At 40.1% G+C, this 19,505-nt stretch overlaps 1 pseudogene; it reads right to left on the bottom strand.

Annotated features, from left to right (window-relative positions):
• Window positions 1-10,375: 10,375 nt before the first annotated feature.
• LOC140602301 (uncharacterized protein C3orf38-like) lies at window positions 10,376-11,082 on the bottom strand (annotated as a pseudogene).
• Window positions 11,083-19,505: the final 8,423 nt, after the last annotated feature.

Here is a 19,505-nt window from a genome sequence, read left to right as displayed (position 1 = left end):
GCCGTCGGCTGGCGGGGCCGCAGGTCCCCCGGGGCAGGGGCCGCCTGGGCCCTCGGAGGCCGGGGGTGGCCGTGGCGGCCCTGGACGTGACCCGCGAGGCCGCGAGGACCCTGTGGGCCGGGGCCACGCGGCGCGGAGCATGCGGCCCCCGGGAGGCCGGGGCCGGAGCCGGCGGAGGCGCTGAGCGGAGAGAAAGATGTGATGCCGCCGGCACGGGAGCTCCGGGGGGCTGCGGGCCAGCGACTGACCTGTGTCCCGGTGACGCGCGGGCTCCGCCCCCCGAGCGCACCGCCGAGCTCGCCCCGCGGGCTCCACCGTGGCCGCCTCTCCGGCCCGAGTGCCGGTCAGCTCGGGGGAGCCGTGGGTCAGGCCGCATCAGCTGCCGCGGGGAGCGGGGGTCCCCGTGCGTGTCCGCTGGTGGAGGTGCAGCCGCGCGGATGGGCCGGGGGTGCGGCCGTGTGACCGCCGTCCCCAGGCGCGCCGATGGGCACCGCCCCGAGTGATGCCCTCGCAGCGGAGCGGGCAGTGCACCTGTGTACCTGTGCACCTGTGCCTGTGCCTGTGGACCTGGACCTGTGCGCCTGTGCGCCTGTGTACCTGTGCCTGTGCTCCTGTGTACCTGTGCCTGTGGGCCTGTGTACCTGTGCCTTGGGCCTGTGTGCCTGTGTACCTGTGCCTGTGCTCCTATGTACCTGTGCCTGTGGGCCTATGCGCCTGTGTACCTGTGCCTGTGCGCCTGTGTACCTGCGCCTGTGGGCCTGTGTGCCTGTGCCTGTGGGCCTGTGTGCCTGTGTACCTGTGCCTGTGCGCCTGTGCGCCTATGGCCTGTGTGCCTGTGTACCTGTGCCTGTGGGCCTGTGTACCTGTGCCTTGGGCCTGTGTGCCTGTGTACCTGTGCCTGTGTGCCTGTGTACCTGTGCCTGTGCGCCTGTGCTCCTGTGTACCTGTGCCTGTGTGCCTGTGTACCTGTGCCTGTGTGCCTGTGCGCCTGTGTACCTGCGCCTGTGGGCCTGTGTGCCTGTGCCTGTGGGCCTGTGTGCCTGTGTACCTGTGCCTGTGCGCCTGTGCGCCTATGGCCTGTGTGCCTGTGTACCTGTGCCTGTGGGCCTGTGTACCTGTGCCTTGGGCCTGTGTGCCTGTGTACCTGTGCCTGTGCGCCTGTGTACCTGTGCCTGTGTGCCTGTGTACCTGTGCCTGTGCGCCTGTGCGCCTGTGTACCTGTGCCTGTGTGCCTGTGTACCTGTGCCTGTGCGCCTGTGCTCCTGTGTACCTGTGCCTGTGTGCCTGTGTACCTGTGCCTGTGTGCCTGTGCGCCTGTGCGCCTGTGCGCCTGTGTGCCTGTGTACCTGTGCCTGTGCGCCTGTGCACCTGTGTACCTGTGCCTGTGCGCCTGTGCGCCTGTGCACCTGTGTACCTGTGCCTCTGCACCTGTGCGCCTGTGTGCCTGTGTACCTGCTGCCCACGCCGGCGGAACGTGCTTCCTTCGGGTCAGCCCACCAGAAGCCACAGTCCTCTCTACCCCACAGAAAATGTTGAGGTCAGGGATCCCTGGGTGGCGCAGCGGTTTGGCGCCTGCCTTTGGCCCAGGGCGCGATCCTGGAGACCCGGGATCGAGTCCCGCATCGGGCTCCCGGTGCATGGAGCCTGCTTCTCCCTCTGCCTCTCTGTCTCTCTCTTTGTGACTATCATGAATAAATAAATAAAATATTTAAAAAAAAAAAGAAAAAAGAAAATGTTGAGGTCAGACGGACCCAGGTCACCCGCCGGAGCGACAGGGGCACCGTCCCGGTTACTGGGGCCGCGGTTACTGCGGGTGAAGCCTTGGCGGCCAAGGGTGATCTTTGTCTACAAGGTGTTTCTATCCGTGTCGTTGACCCGTTTACCGTCACGCCCCTGGACGCCGCCAACCTCCCCTCCAAGGCGAAAGCTACAGGTGGCCGAGGTGTCACGGTGGACGGCCGCCTCGGGGAGGGCGCATCGAGACGCGGTCCTGTTCGTCAGCCGGCAGGGTCGCAAGGGCCTCGGCGTGGGCAACCTGGCGAATTGCTGGATAAATCTGGAATCGGTGCCAGACACCTCATAGCAGCTGTGAAAAATACTTTAATGAGCTGAAATAGCTGACTTCTTAGAGTTAATCTGTTGTCTGCTTTGATCTTAAAACACGGGCACCTTTATATTACATTCAGGCTTGTTACTAAACCGTCGTTGATGTATCTATACCATTGTGCTTTTTCTAAAAGAGATATTAAACACCTTTCCTCATTTCTAATTCAAGAATTCAAGTTAACCACTTTTCTGTTAAACACTCACTGTATATGCAGATGTCCCTCTCATTTTTTAACGAAAGTAGGTTATAACATTTTAAGTATCAAAATAACAAAACAGCCACCTAATACCACGTATTCTGTAAGACCACAGATAACTGGTTTGGGAATCAACATAGAGATAAGTTTCTTAAATGTGTGGAATTTTTCTTGTAAGTAAATATATATATATATAAAATATAAATATATTCATAATATACAAATTTTTCTTGCAAGTAAATATATAAATAATATAAACATATTCATATTATATAAATATATAAACATATAATGTATAAATATATATGTATAATATATAAATAATATAATGATACATAAATATATAAAATAATATATAAATATATATATGAGTTTAATTGTTTACTTTAGTAGCCCAGGTTTTGCAGCAGTTTGAGCTTTTACGCAATGCTAGCCTCGCTGCAACTTCCTGGCTAATGTGTGATTACAATTGCCTCGACATTCCCTCTTAGGTCTGCTTCATCTCTCTACAGTTTAGAAGCTGTAGAGCAGCTCCTATGATGTACTGTACTTCTTGCGATAACTGTTCCATAAAGAGATGAAAGTTCTAGTCTGCATGTTACTACTGTTTTGTGAGGTTTCGAAATGTTTCATTTTCTCAGTGACCAAACCTGATTGATTTGATTAATAAAGCATTTTAAAGCCTATAGCTTTATTTAGTTTGTTTCATGCATGTGTGATGTTGTTTCTACTTGCTATTCTATCTAGACCAGAAGCAGAAAGAGGCATGTACCCTGGCAGAAATCCTGGGAAAAGAGGCTGGAGGTAAATTACTAGAGAAAAATGTGTGGGCTGAGAAGCCATCTCTTAAACAGACTCCTCCGCACTTTTAGCTGTGAGAATATAAATTATTTCGCTGGAATACAAGAAAAATGTACCAGTCAGATGGACTGGTACAAATTAAAGATGGACTTGATGTACAAAACTAAACCTAAAGTTACTCTGGTATATCAGGGGCTCCTGGGTGGTTCGTCCAATCAGTTAAGCATCCTACTCTTGATTTTGGATCAAGTCAAGATCTCAGGATTGTGAGATCCAGCCCCACCTCAGGGCTCTACACTCAGCAGGAAGTCCGCTTGAGACTCTCTCATCTCCCCCTGCCCTCCCCAATGCCCCTCGCCCCCAACTTGTACTCTCTCTCTCTCTCAAATCAAGAAGTAAATCTTTAAACTTATTCTGGTAAATCAGGAATTAATTGTGTATTTTTATTGCTTTCATTGAATGCCCTCATTAAGCTCTTTGGAGGCATAACCAATTTGTCTCAGGACTTGTTCTAAAAAGTATGGTAGAGACCAAAAAATATTAACCTGGGAATCAGAGAAATCAGGGCATGCTCCTTCTACTAGTGCCTTTTTCCTTTGAGCTCGTTCTGGTTTCTTTTGAAAATTGATCATGATCATTACTGTTTATGTCATAAGATACAAAAATTGTTTTATAAAAATAAAAAGTTACTATAGGATCACTGTAGAAAGTAAAAAAATTACATCACTTACACACATTTAGTTGTACTTCTAGCACATGATCTGAAGGGTGGATCTTCCATATAGTCATTCCCATCTATTAACATCAATCAAATATTACATATATCTACGAGCGGGGTACTTCTGAATAATAGTCTCCATCCTTAAATCTTTGAAAGCTTAGAGTAATACTGATTCAGACACCCAGTAAAACAAATAAAGTGATTACTTGTCATAATTTGCACATACTGGGAAAGAGCTTTACCTTTTATGGCTTAAACATGACTGTGGGATGCAAAATTATCTGTTTCCAACCATACGTGCATAAACACACCTGTAGTAAGACAACAGATTGGGGCTTTTGTGGGGGTAGATTGGGGTTTTTGTGGGAGTTTTTTGGTTTGGTTTTTATAATGACTAATGGGATCTCAGAGATCACCAGAAATATTTTTTTTGAAGGAGGGTAGGGAAGCCTATATGAATCTATCCCATAGAGGTTCTGTTCCACAAGGCATCAATCAGTGGCTAGAGAGAAGATATAGGAGATAAAAATTCTTATCTCATGTCTATAGTTTTTCAGATAAGATGGAATCAAATCCAGTTTTGTTATATTGAATGTTTTCTAGCCTTGAATCTGTCCTAAGATCTTTAAAGTCTCCATTGAAATCTTAGTAGACAACTATCCTAAATGATGCTAACCCCTGACTGCTAAAGCTTGTGAAGATGGCAGTTTAGATTTTGACAAGCACTACGATCATTTTACCTCTGGTCCTCTGTTGCTGATCTGCCTAGAAAAAGGCCTTTTAGATGATCACGAGAGCCCAATGACATTCCAGGGACAGCTGGGACTGCCAGCAGCTCCCTTGCTCATGGTTGTGCTAGCAAAGGCTAGCAGGCAGTCACCTGAGAGAGACACTCTCCATTCAGATGCCTTTCAGGTTATTCTCTGATTTCTATGACTCCTACAGATAGTGAAAGAAGTAATGAGGAGGTTAAATTTTTATTTTACTTTATTTAAATACATCAATGGTGCTTAAGCACCTGGGAGTTCAATTGAGGGTCCTGTTTGGGGAAAAAATTGGTTTTCAAAGAAAAAAGACTCAATGTTTCTGATTTTTTTTTTTTAATGTTTCTGATTTTTAAGTTATAATACAATAATATGAGGTACTGACTGACACTTGGTTATCCCCAAGTTTACTGAACTGTACAGGAACTACTGTATTCTCCAGGGCCCAGTCAGAGAGGATCCGGTCTGGGGAGTTGAGTATTAGTGGCCATTACTAACGTTAAAGGGAGGTTCTGGAACATTATCGTGATGGGACGGAAGCTGTCTTAATAATGGAAAACGAGGGGCACCTGGGTGGCTCAGTGGGTTAGATGTCTGATTCTTGGTTTTGGCTCAGGTCATGATCTCAGGGGTAGTGAGCTGGAGCCCCACTTTGGGCTCTTCACTAGGCAGGAAATCAACTTCCACCACCCCCTGCCCCTCCCCCTGCTGTGCACACATACTCTCTCTCAAATTAATTAATTAAAAAAAAAACCCTGAAAATGACTGAAAGTGCCATGAAAGTAGGCAATATTTAAAGTGCTTATATACAGTGGAAAGAGATAAAGGGGGTTTTCAAAGAATACAGATGATAGCAGTTAATGAAAAAATAAAACCATTCCATGATTATATACATGAGTTGGGCCACCTAAATCAAACCAATTATGAGAAGAAACAGAATTCTTAACATTTTTACAAAAATTTAATATTGAAATATTTTTGTATCAAGCAGATTAAATAAGGACTTATGAGGAAACTAAAATTTTATTTTTCTTTTCCTCTATCCCTTTAAAAAGTATTCAATGTGGGTAAATTTATTGTGGCTCTGAGTGGAAAGTTGGGCAGATGCCATGACATCCCTGTTCACACTTAGGTAATAGTCCTATAATTATTTCATTTTATTTTTTTATTTAAATCCAAAGTAATTAATATATATTATTATTAGTTTCAGAGGTAGAATTTGGTGATTATTAGTTTCAGAGGTAGAATTTGGTGATTCATCAGCTGTATACATCACCCAGTGCTCATCACATCATGTGCCCTCCTTGATGCCCATCACCCAGTTGCCCCACTTCGCCATCCTCCTCCCCTCCAGCAACCCTCAGTTTGTCTCCTATAATTAAGAGTCTCTTATGGCTTTTGTCTCCTTCTTCGTTTTTTTTCTAATTTTATTTTTCCTTCCCTTCCTATAGTTATTTCATATCATGAAAATCCAATCTGGATCCAGTGATTAAAATAGGTTCGGCTTAATTCAGTTTTCTTTTGCTTCACTTCACCAAAGCAAAGGACTGTAGTTGACAGCTGCCCACCCTCAGGGAAAGGTGTGCTACCTCTGGTTGGCTTCTTATTCCTTTTCCCTTCTCCCCACCTCTTCAACTTGCTGCCTAGAGTTTTATTCCAGAAAAGAGGTGAGAAGAGAAGTGGCTCTCATTTGGCCAGAAGGCTGTGTTTCCAGAGTTGCTCATGCAACTTTGTACACGTATCTTTATTTCACTTGTGCAAGTATCCTGAAATCTAGACAAACGTATCACTATGTCAGAAAATTGAAATAAACGCAAGCTGTCAAACCAAAATCTAACAAATACACATTTATTTGTAAGAAGGCCACAAAGCAATCATGCAATGTGTTGGTGTAAATTTAACAAAATCCCCCTCTCTGTTGTTAGCCACATTTAGAAGCCCCGTGGATGCAGGTTTGCTCCAAGCTAAGCATCAGTAAGAGTAACGTTCTAAATATTTAAGAGCCAGCATGGCCCGAGCACCTACTGCTAAGAATGAATGCCGACCTAGTCAGAAGATACCCTGCCAGGAGGCCTGGACTGTAAAGTATACTGATTATCAGCTCCGGAAAAGATGATATTCCAAAGGGAGAAATAGCCAGTCATTTAGTTGGATCAGGAATACTGTGTGGAGGGGAAGACACAGGCCTACACAGAGCTCTAGACCTGGTGTGTCATTCCTCCAAAAGACAGACTGCGGAGCTTTCCAGACTCTTCCATCTCATACCTTCAATGGGAGAGCAATAAACGGGAGAGCAATGCCTAAGTCCTCTAGTGAACCCATTATCTTAAATACAATGCATTTCACTAGTGAAAAATCATCTTAAGAACCCTATGTTACTAACACATCGTGGTTTGGGTTACGAATTAGTGTACTTCAAACACAAGCTAAACATCCCATGGACGTAGATGCAAATATGTGGACACACCCATAGACAGACGTAAACATTCACTTACGTGTACATCACACTACTTACACTAACATGTTGAAAAGAAAATCACTACGTGAATGATAAATACTCCTATATTCTTATTTCATGGATGGGAAAGCTGAAGTGCAGAAAGATTACATGTTCATAGTTTGCCCAAGGCCACGTAGCTAGTAAGTCATGAAGTTCTGCGTTTCATATCGTTCTCACAGTAATCTTGAAATACGTATTTTATTACTATCCCCATTTTCTCAGATGAACACACTCTCCAAAAAGAGAATGTCACTTGCTTTGTTTCTAAATTCCATTGTACCTCTCTGTCTCATTTATGTTGATTTTTATCCCCTGAATTATGTTTCTGATTTAAATAGATTTTTTACTCAGCGTAAGTAATAATTTTATAAAAAAAATAAAATAAAACAGATAGCAACTGTGACCAGTGTGATCAGTTTCTGGGAGAATAAAAAAACAAATGGAAGCAAACCCAAGTTTATTCAGCCCTCAGGACACGGGTCAAGCCAATGCCTGTATATCTGAGCTTTCTCATCAATTCAGGAGACTGGATCATCTGCACATCTAAGAAACACTAAGGTAAACCTCCCTTTGGTATTCAGACGTTGCTAAACTGACTTCTTTTTTTTTTGTCTCTTGGCCTTAGAGATATCTGACTCTTTAGGATTGGGTCTGCTGCTCTATTCTTATGGAAATGACTGAGGTGTGTAGTGAGCTATTCCCCAAATCCTAAAAAGTATACTTCTATTTCAAATTTTCACTTGCACTAAATACGACTCCCTGAACTATTCAGATAGCATCTACTCTTTAGGTAAGAGATTGAAGCCCAATATATAATACACATTAATTACATTAACTCAACCAGTTGTGCAAGTCAATTGGAAAAAGGGGGGTTTGGCTAAGTGGAGGTTTCACTCTCTTGTCAATGCAAAAATGATAGGATATTTTAAATCTTGTTTACACCAACCCACTCTCGCTTAAATGGTCTTGTTTTCATGTACTTTGGATCCTTCCCTATGCGTTCTTATTTAAAAAACAAACTGTTTTGATGTATATTATCCAATCAAAAAAGTACCCGATCATAGGTGCACAGCTCAGTGAATGTCCACACAGTGAAAACGCTCCTCTGACTCACACTTGAGTGAAGAATCACAACAGCACTACAGAAGCCACTTTCTTGCCTCCATCCATGCATTGTTCCTGCCTTCCTCCTCAAAGTAACTACTGTTTTATTTTTCAGATTTTATTTATTTACTCATGAGAGACACAAAGAGAGGCAGAGACACAGGCAGAGGGAGAAGCAGGCTCCATGCAGGGACCCGGATGGGAGGACTCGATCTCGGGTCTCCAGGATCACGCCCTGAGCCAAAGGCAGACGCTCAACCGCTGAGCCACCCAGGTGGCCCCAGTAACTACTATTTTAACTTCCAACTCCATAGATTACCTCTAGCTGTTTCTGAACTTTACATAAATGGAATATTACAGTGTGCACTATTTTGTACCCAGTTTAATTTACTGATCATTGCACTTATGGAACTTTCCATATTATTACCTGTACCTGATGTTCATTAAATTTCTCTGCTGGATAATATTGCAAATCATGAATATACCACAGCATATTTATCTACTTAAATTATTGATGAACATTGGGTTTGTTTTTAGTTTGGCGCTATTACAAGTAGTGCTATGGACATTATTAGATAGTATTTTGATCAACACATGAATTTATTCATTTATTTTAGTTTTTAACTTCTACCTTAGGACATTTATCAATTGCATGTTATAATGACGGCTCATACTTAAAGAAATAAAAGAAACTTGACTTTAAACAATACAATTTTCTTATAGCAGACAAAAGGGATTTCCCTCCTTATTAAACTCTTATTCTAGGACATATCAATTTGTACTCCCTAGAAGAGGCATGACATTAAAAAAAAAATGAGTTTTTTCCTTCTGCTTCCAAATTCTTACCCCTAGATGATCACAAGTAGAGTTAAAGGTAAAAAATGAACATTTGCAACACATCATCACAATAATTCCCGGTTGAATTTTTTCCAAATGGCAGATTAAAATTACTGCCAGATGATGAGGAATTTAAAATTTAAAGCAACCATATAATTAATCTGGCAACCTAACTTTGTAACTTAAACCTAGTAAAATAGCTTTGAGGTGAAAAATCCTAATAATTTACATTTATGATGTGATGTGGGAGTATATATACGTATGCCCACATTATAAGTTTGTGGGTTTTTTTCCTTCTCCCAAGATCAATCATGAGAAAAACAGTAATTCATCTAACAATTAGGAAATAAACAGACGTTTTAAAAAATTGCAACAGTGTTTTTCCTTTACATGGTATTATAATAAATGCTCTATAAAACTGTTAGCTTAAGGACCCCTGGGGGGCTCAATGGTTGAGCATTGACCTTTGGCTCAGGGCATGATCCTGGGGTCCCGGGATTGAGTTCCACATCGGGCTCCCCACAGAGAGCGCTTCTCCCTCTGCCTGTATCTCTGCCTCTTTCTCGGTGTCTTTCGTTAATAAATAAATAAAACCTTAAAAAAGTCTGTTAGCTTAGGTAAGAGCAGTCTGTTTTAAGAACAGCATTTATCATTGCCCCAAATGGCTCAGAAAATGTAGTAAATGATAAGATATTTAGCTTGGACTATAGTGGATAATTTTGAAATATGTTCCTCTGGTTTTAAAAGGCAAAGTAAGGGTTTCTCCACTTGCTAAATTATTGGACTTTTCACATAAGAATGTTCTTCAAGTTTTCTACAATGAGAACTTTGGGTATACATTAAGCATCTCTAAAGTATGTACTTTTTAAAAGCAGAACTGTCATGAGATGCATTTGTGAAATTATCCAGATTTAGACTAAATGAAAAACTTGAAAAGGCCTTGAACATTATTAATCCTTTCCCACGTGAAAAGTACAGATATTAGCAGAATATTCACTAAGTAAAATGAAAATATTACCAGGTGTCTAAGGTATGCCATTAGCTATACCATCTAAAGTGGCATTTATTTGGTGAACTGCATTCAGCTCTCAGAACAGTTGCTGCAACTCAGGTAGAAAGAGGCAAATATTCATATAATACGTTAGTCAAGAAAAATATTTCAACTGAGATTTGTCAATCCTCACACCTGAAATCACTTAGACATTACTGATGGGATATTTGGAAGAGTTTCTGTATAGAAGGTTTTTTAGAGTGACATACAGTGCTTAATGCTTAATGCTTTAGAGAGTTGGGTAAAACTCAATTCTCTTTTGTTCAACAATGTCTCATTTACACTACATAAAGCTTAATCTCCAATTCCATTATCCAATGCCTGCCTGCCAATAAGTCTTGCTTTGCTGGTACCACAGGAAGTAAATACATTATAAAAGGCCTCCAGAGGGGCGCCTGGGTGGCTCAGTTGGTTGAGAGTCTGCCTTCAGCTCAGGTCATGATCTCAGGGTCCTGGGGTGGAGTCCTGCATTGGACTCTGCTCAGAGTGGAGTCTGCTTTTCCCTCTCCATCTATCCCTCCAGCCTGTTCATAATCTCTCTCTCTCTCTCTCTCTCAAATAAATAAATAAAATCCTAAAAAAGAAAGGCCTCTAGATCATTAGGTTCAAATATAATAGCTGGCTTCGTTACATTCCAGGGGCAGGGGAACACTTTCCAATAATTCTCAGGTTGATAAATTTAATTTTCTAAGTATTCTCCACGAAAAGGCAGCAGATGAGTCCAAAAATTTGTTCAAAAATGCCCAAACATGTGTTCCCTCAACGGGCAATTCCAACAACTCCAATCATAACTAGGCCATGGAGAGAAGAAGCACGTTGCAGCCCACAGGAATCTAGATAGGGACTGAGAAAAAATATTCTTTCAGTAGCTACAGCAGACAAAGGCTCACAATTTGTACTCCACAGTGGTCTCACATTTTGTTGAGATGTGCTGCAATAAAACCTAAACTTGACACCATGCTGGAAGTGCTGTGGCTCCATTCATAGTGAGATGGTCCTAGAAAATGATTCACATTAATTATTAATTAATTAATTAATTTTTTGCTTATTTTTAAAGATTATTTATTTATTCATGAGAGAGAGAGAGAGAGGCAGAGACCCAGGCAGAGGGAGAAGCAGGCTCCATGCAGGGAGCCCGACATGGGACTCGATCCCAGGACCCCGGGATCACGCCTTGAGCTGAAGGCAGATGCTCAACTGCTGAGCTACCTAGGTGTCCCCATATGAATTTATTTTTACTGGTTACATAAATCAGGGGTAACTCCTTTGTCTTTTGGCTGTACATATGTTCATCTTTATCATATACTGCCAAATATTTTTCCAGAAGCAGTATTCTATATTTTTGTTTGCTAAATATCTTCTCTCACTCTTTGGATTGAGATTTCATTCCATCAAGAGTTTCTTTTTGATGAATGGCTGTGTTCATCTTAATGTAGCCCTAGTTATCATTTTCCCCTTTTAATTACATACTTTTTGTGTTATGTTTTAAAAATCTTTGCTTTCCCAAGGTTATTGAAGATATTCTCTGTGTTTTCTTTTGCAAGTTTTATATTTTTATTTTTCACATACAGATCTACAATCCATCTTGAAATGATTATTGTGTGGGGTGTGGTACTGGGAGTCAAGATACAATTTTTTACACAATTGCACAACACCATGAAAAAAAAACAAACCCTAAAACATCCTTCTCTTGCTGCACTGAAGTGTTATGTTTTCTCATATATCAGATGACTCCACAGGCATGGGTTTGCTTCTGTCCCATTGGTCTATTTGTTTATTTTTGTGCCCATGCTACACTGTCTTAATTATCATTGCTTTTGCATAAGTCCTAATACTTAGTAGTTTAAATCCTCCATTTCCTTCACTTTTTATTTTCAAGATTGTCTTGCTCTTGTTGATCCTATGGACTTCCATATACATTTTAGAAATAGATGATCAATTTCCACAAAAATTCAATTGCATGTTGATGCACTTACATCTGGATTATATTCACTTTTAATATTTCATTTAAAAATATTACATAATTAAAAGTGCTTTAGGAAGGTAAAATGAAGAGATCTCAGTAATTTTAGCAAGTTAGGTGTATAGTCTTCAGACTGAGGTAGACGGACCTTGCAGGGGTGAGTCTTGAAGACTTTCCAAGTGGTATATAAACATGGAAGATTTTAAGTGATTTTATTTCCAAATCCCAAGTCCATGTTTTTGTTCCTAACATTGATCTTCCTGAGAATACCCCTGTGATTTTTTTCCAATATCTTCTTTCCTAATTACCCTTCTTACCATTTTTCAAAAGAAAGCCATCCTTTTACCTATCCTACTGTTACCACCCATTGCCAGTTGTGAAATCTCCAGAGTGCCAAACAAAGGACCATTTCAAAATATTGATTCTGGCAAAGCCTTCTTTAATGTAGTCACCACGAACCAGCAGTAGATCATTCCATCTTTCTCTGCCTTACTGCCAGTTTTGGTGGGGGTAAAGCCTGGCTTTAGAAAGTACTTTAACCCATATGAGTATGTTCTGAATTCAAGATATATTGTGGATAGGAGTGTTGGCAATGATGACATTTTTGTTCAACAAGTTCTTTCCTCCTTTCCCTCAACTATTGTCAAAGCATTGCTGCTTAGGGTTTCAGGAAAACAAAGCAAAGAACAATAGTAAGAAATAGTGAAGATGGTAGCACTTTATTTCATCCAATTCACCACTCCTGACAAATCTCTATGCCTTATCCACCTATGAATTTTACAAATGGAATATTTAAGATTTATGAAAGGCATTTTCAGTACGACCTCACTAAAGAGAAAGTAAAGGCTCTCACTCATTTGTGTCTATAGCATGAAATTATACCTCGTGTGATTTCAAGGCAAAGGGAGTTAAAGTTCCATGTAATTTCTGGCAGACCAATAGATCGTTTAGTTTTTGTGCTAGTTGTTTAGATTCATAAGAAATATGTTTTCCTTTACGTGTGACCAGATTCCTGGGTAATGCACAGCCACATGAATTATTTCATTCTGTTTTTTTATCTTTGATGTTCCTAGTTATCTCTGGTGGTGTATATTGCTACCATGAACTTACTAGATTTATATTAACCTAACTTTAGTATATTGTAGAGTCTACTGTATAAATGGTACATTTAAAAGACAATCATTAATATAGCTGTTGTACCTTCCATTTACTTTTGGTCCAATGCCTTCTCTTATTTTTGATGCTAATTTCCACAAATTAGAATAAAAACTGCTCTCTTAATAACAGAACACATTATAAATGCAGGTCCAGGGCAAAATATCCCCCTACTGCAATCTAGGACAATCTAGGGCATGGTGCCCTGAACTTCAGAGAACTCGCTTCATTAGTAGAATTCATTTTTTCCTTTCAGATTTGATAAGTCATTCTAATTCCATTGGCTATATTAAAAATATGTGATATAACAATTTTATTTTAAAAAAGGATATTAGTAATATGACAGACATCACATCTTTAAAATAATAACAAAATTTTTTTATGTAACCTTAAATCTTCTGGGAATATGTAAGGGAATAAATTTCAAAACCCCTGGTTTAGTTAATGGGGGCCCATTTGTACCAGGTGGACATAACAAATGGATTGCCTGAGGGATAAATGCGGCCCACAAAGGTCATCCTTTTCTAGCCCAAGGTTGGAATAAATCTAAAACTTGGTTTCTTAAAATATTAGTTTAAAAATGCTTTAAGATTCCAGATTAGCATAATTAAGATAACTCTATACCAAACAGGACCAGTTTAATAATTTTAGTTTAATAATTTAAAAAACCCCGTATCTTCTGATTCATCGATGTTAAATATAAAAAGCTTGTTCTTGAATTTGTTTTTTCTAAACTTAAATAGGTTTACTGATCAAATAGGCTAGCTTTACTCTTACATAGTGTTTACCATTCTCAAAAACTACATTTTATTCATCTAATTGAATCATTATTGTGATACACTTTGTTTCAAGACTAATCATGTTTTGGGGCACCTGGGTGGCTCAGTCGGTTAAGCATCTGCCTTTGGCTCAGGTCATGGTCTCAGGGTCCTGGAATCAAGCCCTGCATCAGGCTCTTTGCTCAGCGGGAAGCCTGCTTCTCCTTCTCCCTCTGCCTGCTGCTCTCCTTGCTTGTGCTCTCTCTCTCTGTCCAATAAATAAATAAAATCTTTTTTTTTTTAAATAAGACTAATGTTTTGTGGTATGTTAGCTTGAAGATAATTTCCAAGATTTTTAGGAAACTTAAAACCTTGGACAAATATTGACAATTTAGAGAACAGACTGTGGACAGACTTCTGAGCAGACATCCTTTATACAACTTTCAGATTTTGTCAGTGGACCGCATCAGGATATCTGGAAGTCAGTTTTAGTTAAGAAGTAGGTGGCTCAACGTGATTACTAACCCAGGATCCAGCAGGAAATAATCAATAACTAAATGAACTGATGAAGGAAAATTTACTGTGATGATCTGTTTGGAATATTTTTTATTTTGTTTCTACATTCTATTTCTCTGGATATATAAGGAAGATATTCCTTAAGCTATCTAAACAACACTTTTATATATTCTACTTTCATAAATGAAAGTGAAACAGTTAAAAATAATTTCTGATTCTTGTGGTCCCTTTTCCCCCTAAATTGAACAACTCTTACTAAATATCTATTTTTCATGGCAAGTTATCTTGTAGGAATTATTTCATTAAAGAAACCATCCTCCTTCTTACCAAATTATAATTGGTTATATTACGCAACCAAAGCTTTACCCTGGGGTGTTTTACTGGAGAATGATGGTCATCCAATCAGTTGCGACCAGCCATTTCAAGGAACAAATACTGGAGCACTTGTGGGGTTCATGCCTACAAAGTCCTCCCGAGAAAACTGGCCTGGTATAGGTGGTAAGGCAGTTAAGGAAACTTCATCCATTCAGACTCTTTGAGAAAAGAAGAATTAATCCCATTTTTTAAATCCCATGGCGAAAACTAGCAAGGAGAGTCTTTTTGAACTTGGATTCCCAGCCTCAGAATAACAAATATTAGAGACTTCTTAAACACGTGGAACCTTCTGACTATTGTCTCTCATCCAGTTTGCATGTAGCCCTTATCCTGCTCTCTCTTTTCTACTTTCCTCTATAGTTACCACTACCAAAATATCTGAAATCACACACTAAAGGCACGATCTCTACGGTGCGCATACTTTATTATGCAGGTATCACACGTTTAGTTACTGTGATAATGACTTCTCTTTGTCGTTCATGAAAATAGCTCATGAGTTTCCAGTCAAGACTGACTCTTCAGTTTTTCTTTTGCTGGGTCTCACAAAGATCCAATCCTTCTACAGCCCCATTTCCCCCTATAGTGTCATTACAGATTGACTAGCAATGGTCTTTCCTGGATGTGGCTTGACCAAACCTTTCTCTCCATTCTGCTCTCCAGGCATTTCCCCATAATTTTGACATTGTTTTTCCTTTTCAAGACTTTCTTATAACCTTGTTTCTTTGCTTCCCTTGCTTCTCAGGATCTCAAGGACCTTACTCCATTAACTATCCTTTCTTTCTTTCTTTCTTTCTTTCTTTCTTTCTTTCTTTCTTTCTTTCTTTCTTTCTTTCTTCTCTTTCTTTCTTTCTTTCTTTCTTTCTTTCTTTCTTTCTTTCTTTCTTTCTTTCTGAAATCTTTAAAAGAGCTGATGCATTGAGTAACAAGAGGAAGGGAAAACCAAATTATAGTACATAAGGATGGAGTTACCAGTGAGATTAAGCCAGTGATACGAGACTTTTGAGAATTTTTACCACTAATAGTAAAGTGCTTAAAAAGATCACAGGTTTATGGGGCACTGGGATGACTCAATCCGTTAAGTATCTAACTCTTGATATCAGCTCAGGTCTTGATCTCAGGGTGATGAGTTCAATCCCTGCATTGGGCTCCACGCTGGGTGTGGAGCTTACTTTAAGTAAGTAAGTAACTAACTAAATAAATGGTTTATGAGTTTTTAAGATTAGTGGAAACAGAGGTATAGATTAAGCTTAGAAATCAATGGAGAAAGAACACTTCGATTGTTTAAAGATGAAGGCAGAAATATAGGAAGCCCAGAGCACTGAAGGAAAAGAGTGGTTTTGAATTAAGAAGAAATAAAGGATGAACTTCATAGAAGCTTTGAGGTAGTAAGGAGAGAAGTGATGGTGACATTTGAATTTAAAGAAGAAAGCAGAAAAAGATAGGGGGTAGCATTCGTCTCAGGTATTGAAGAGGCCAGGGTATCCACTCAAAGGCTGTGATATACTGTATAGATTTGTTTGTGAACTATAGAATTTACAAATCACAAAGAACCTAAAAATGTCACCTATTCCATATCAGTCACTTCATTCCAGCCCTTTCAAGTTTTCCCCCTATTAGTGTATCTTGAAAATTCATTTCTTTCCTCACAAAACAAATGGATTATGGTTACATGGTGCTGGCTTGCATTTACACTTCTCTTTAAAACTTCTATTTAGTTTAGTCACATCCAATATTTGTAAAGGTTATTTCTCTACCATCCATGTATTCAGTGGAAGAGGGGACACCGCTCTGAGTACTGTCTTCATCCTGGAAACCTTCCTCTGAAAGCTTTCCTTTCACTATCATCTTTTTGATCTTAAGTGCACTTTCCATAAGACTGACTCACATCATTTTCCATTTTTAAAAAATTACTTGAATTAGATTTTATAATATATTTCCCAATCATTTAGACTCTCTGCTGCTTCTGGATTTGCATCCTTCAACCTGGCTATATATTGTGGACTCGAAATATGAAATACATCAGTAATAAACAGACTTGGGAGGGTCTTTAGCCCTAAGAGTACAATAGAAAGATATATTTTATGAACAGCATTGATGCCTACCCTTAAGAATTTGGCTAAATGACACACTGATTTCTGCATCCTCAATTCTCATGCCCTTTAGAGTCTTTTGCTTTGTCATCTCCTTTCTACTATTGCATCTCCCCGTCTACTTTAGAATTTTTCTTTATCTTCATTTATGTCTACATTCTGCAATCGCTTAATGAATATGCAGAAGATACTCTGATAGACTTTGGAGAAACAAAATTTTTTAAAAGATTTATTTATTCATGAGACACAGAGACAGAGAGAGAGAGAGAGAGGCACAGGCAGAGGGAGAAGCAGGCTTCCTGCAGGGAGCCCGATGTGGGACTCGATCCCGGATCCCAGGATCACGCCCTGAGTCACCCAGGCATCCCATGGAGAAACAAATTTTTTTAAAAGGGTTGGGACACTTAGGGAGGCTCCACTTCAATAGGAAATTTATATCTACAAGTAATATTCACAAATGCAGTCACCTATTACATTGAAACATATGAAATTGGCACTTTTGTAGATCAAAATGGTTCAAATATTAGCAGTTTCTTGTCATTTAATCTAATACTATAACATGGTCTTACAGCATTGCTTCAAGTATTGTGAAAAATGACAGGTGTTGGGTGTTAGGCAGTGAAGAGACAGGGAAAGGAAATGCTAACATTGGATGAGGAGAAAAGACTATTCCATACAAAGGGAAAATCTTTTAGACTTGAGAGGGATCAAGTAACAGGACATATCTAGGAAGTATAAGGAACCTGTTGTTGAGAGATCCGAGCCAGACTACCTACGTTCAAATTCTACTCCAGCACTGACTTGCTATGGGACCATAGACTCTCAACTCCTCTCTCTCCAGCTTATTTCACCTGTAAAATGAAGGTAACGTAGGACGAACTTCTATGCTTGTTGGAGAATTAAGTGAGTTGCATGGATAAGGCTCTTGGACTGGTGTCTAGCAAAAGGTAGGCATATGTCAGTACCAGCTGTTAGTGCTGAAGGATAAAGACGGAAGAGTCCTGAGCTCCTTGACTTGCGTTCCTGAATAAGATCTGTCCCTCCCCTTTCTAGGCTCTCCTCTCAGGAAGGGTCTGATGGCATCATCTTCTGACTCAACCTGCCACAACTTTGCTCTATCAATTTTCTCTCTTTCCAACGCCTTCAGTCTCTCCCTAAGCATTTCAAAACTCCGCATCCCGGAGGAGGCCTCATACTGAATTCAGCTGGAGGTGAGCTGACCCAGTGTTCCACAATTTCCAAACCTGAGTGCTTTGCAGCGGCCACAGGCCCACCTGCAGCGTAGAATTGCAAGCCCCCTGCAGCCATGTGTGTGACTCACTCTGTAGCCACAACATTTTACTCACCACACTGGCTTCAGATCATGTTGGGAACTTTTCAACATTGAAATTGGCCTTATATCATCACTACAAGCTTCAGTTTTTAAAAGTCTTTCTACTTTAGATTTTAAAATTACAAAAGATAATGAAAACTTATTTTAATGGGAAAAACAATATAGAGTTTTATCAGTAAAAAATTAATAATCTCATACTTCCCAACCGATCTCTGATCTTATCCCCTGTTGCTAACCAAGGTTAACAGCCACACCTGTGTATATATATTTTTTTATTCCTTTCAGCCCCTTCTCCTTGCCCAGACAAATGGCCTTTTCCAGAATATTCCCCCTCTCCCCTGCTTTATTTTAGAGAGAGAGGGAGTGAGGGGCAGAGACAGAGAAAATGCTAAACAGGCTCTACACTCAGCATGGAGCCTGTCACAGGACTTCACCTCAAGACCCTGAGATCATGACCTGAGCAGAAATCAAAGTTTGACATTCAACCAACTGAGCCATCCAGGTGTCTCCCCAGGATATTCTTATTTGGCTGTATAAATGTAAATTTTTAAATTTTGTTTTTTTTTTTTAAAGATTTTATTTAATTATCCATGAGAGACACAGAGAGAGAGACAGAGACACAGGCAGAGGGAGAAGCGGGTTCTCTTTGGGGAGTCTGATACAGCACTGGATCCCAGGACCCCAGGATCATGACCTGGGCTGAAGGCAGATGCTCAACTACGGAGCCACCCAGGTGCCCCAAATTTTGGTTTGTTTAAGTTGGAACCATTTTTTACCTATTACACTCAAATTTTTTATTTTTTATTTACCGTATACTTTAAAATCTCTTCAGGTCAGTGGATTCAGATATATTTTTCATAGCTTCAAGGCATGGAGATAACATAATTTATTCAGCATTTCCCAATTGTAGACGTTCTGTTGCCACCATGCTACAAAAACCAGCTTTGTGTATTTATATATATATAATACATATATATACACATAAATATATAATATATATAAAATATATATAATATATATACACATAAAAGTATGTATATATACTTTGTGTGTGTGTGTGTGTATATATATATATATATAAAAGTATTGTTTTATTTATTTCTGGAGGTGAAATTAAAAAAAAATCAATGGGGCTTTTGAGTCAAAAGGTGTATGTCTTTTTACAGCAACAGTTATTGACAGATTACTTCCCAAAACAATTTTAGCAAGTTGCCCTCCTGTTTTTCTGAAACAC

This window comes from Canis lupus, chromosome 13 (assembly GCF_048164855.1).
Source record: "Canis lupus baileyi chromosome 13, mCanLup2.hap1, whole genome shotgun sequence".
NCBI lineage: Eukaryota > Metazoa > Chordata > Mammalia > Carnivora > Canidae > Canis > Canis lupus.
This window is presented reverse-complemented; position numbering and strand designations above follow the sequence as displayed.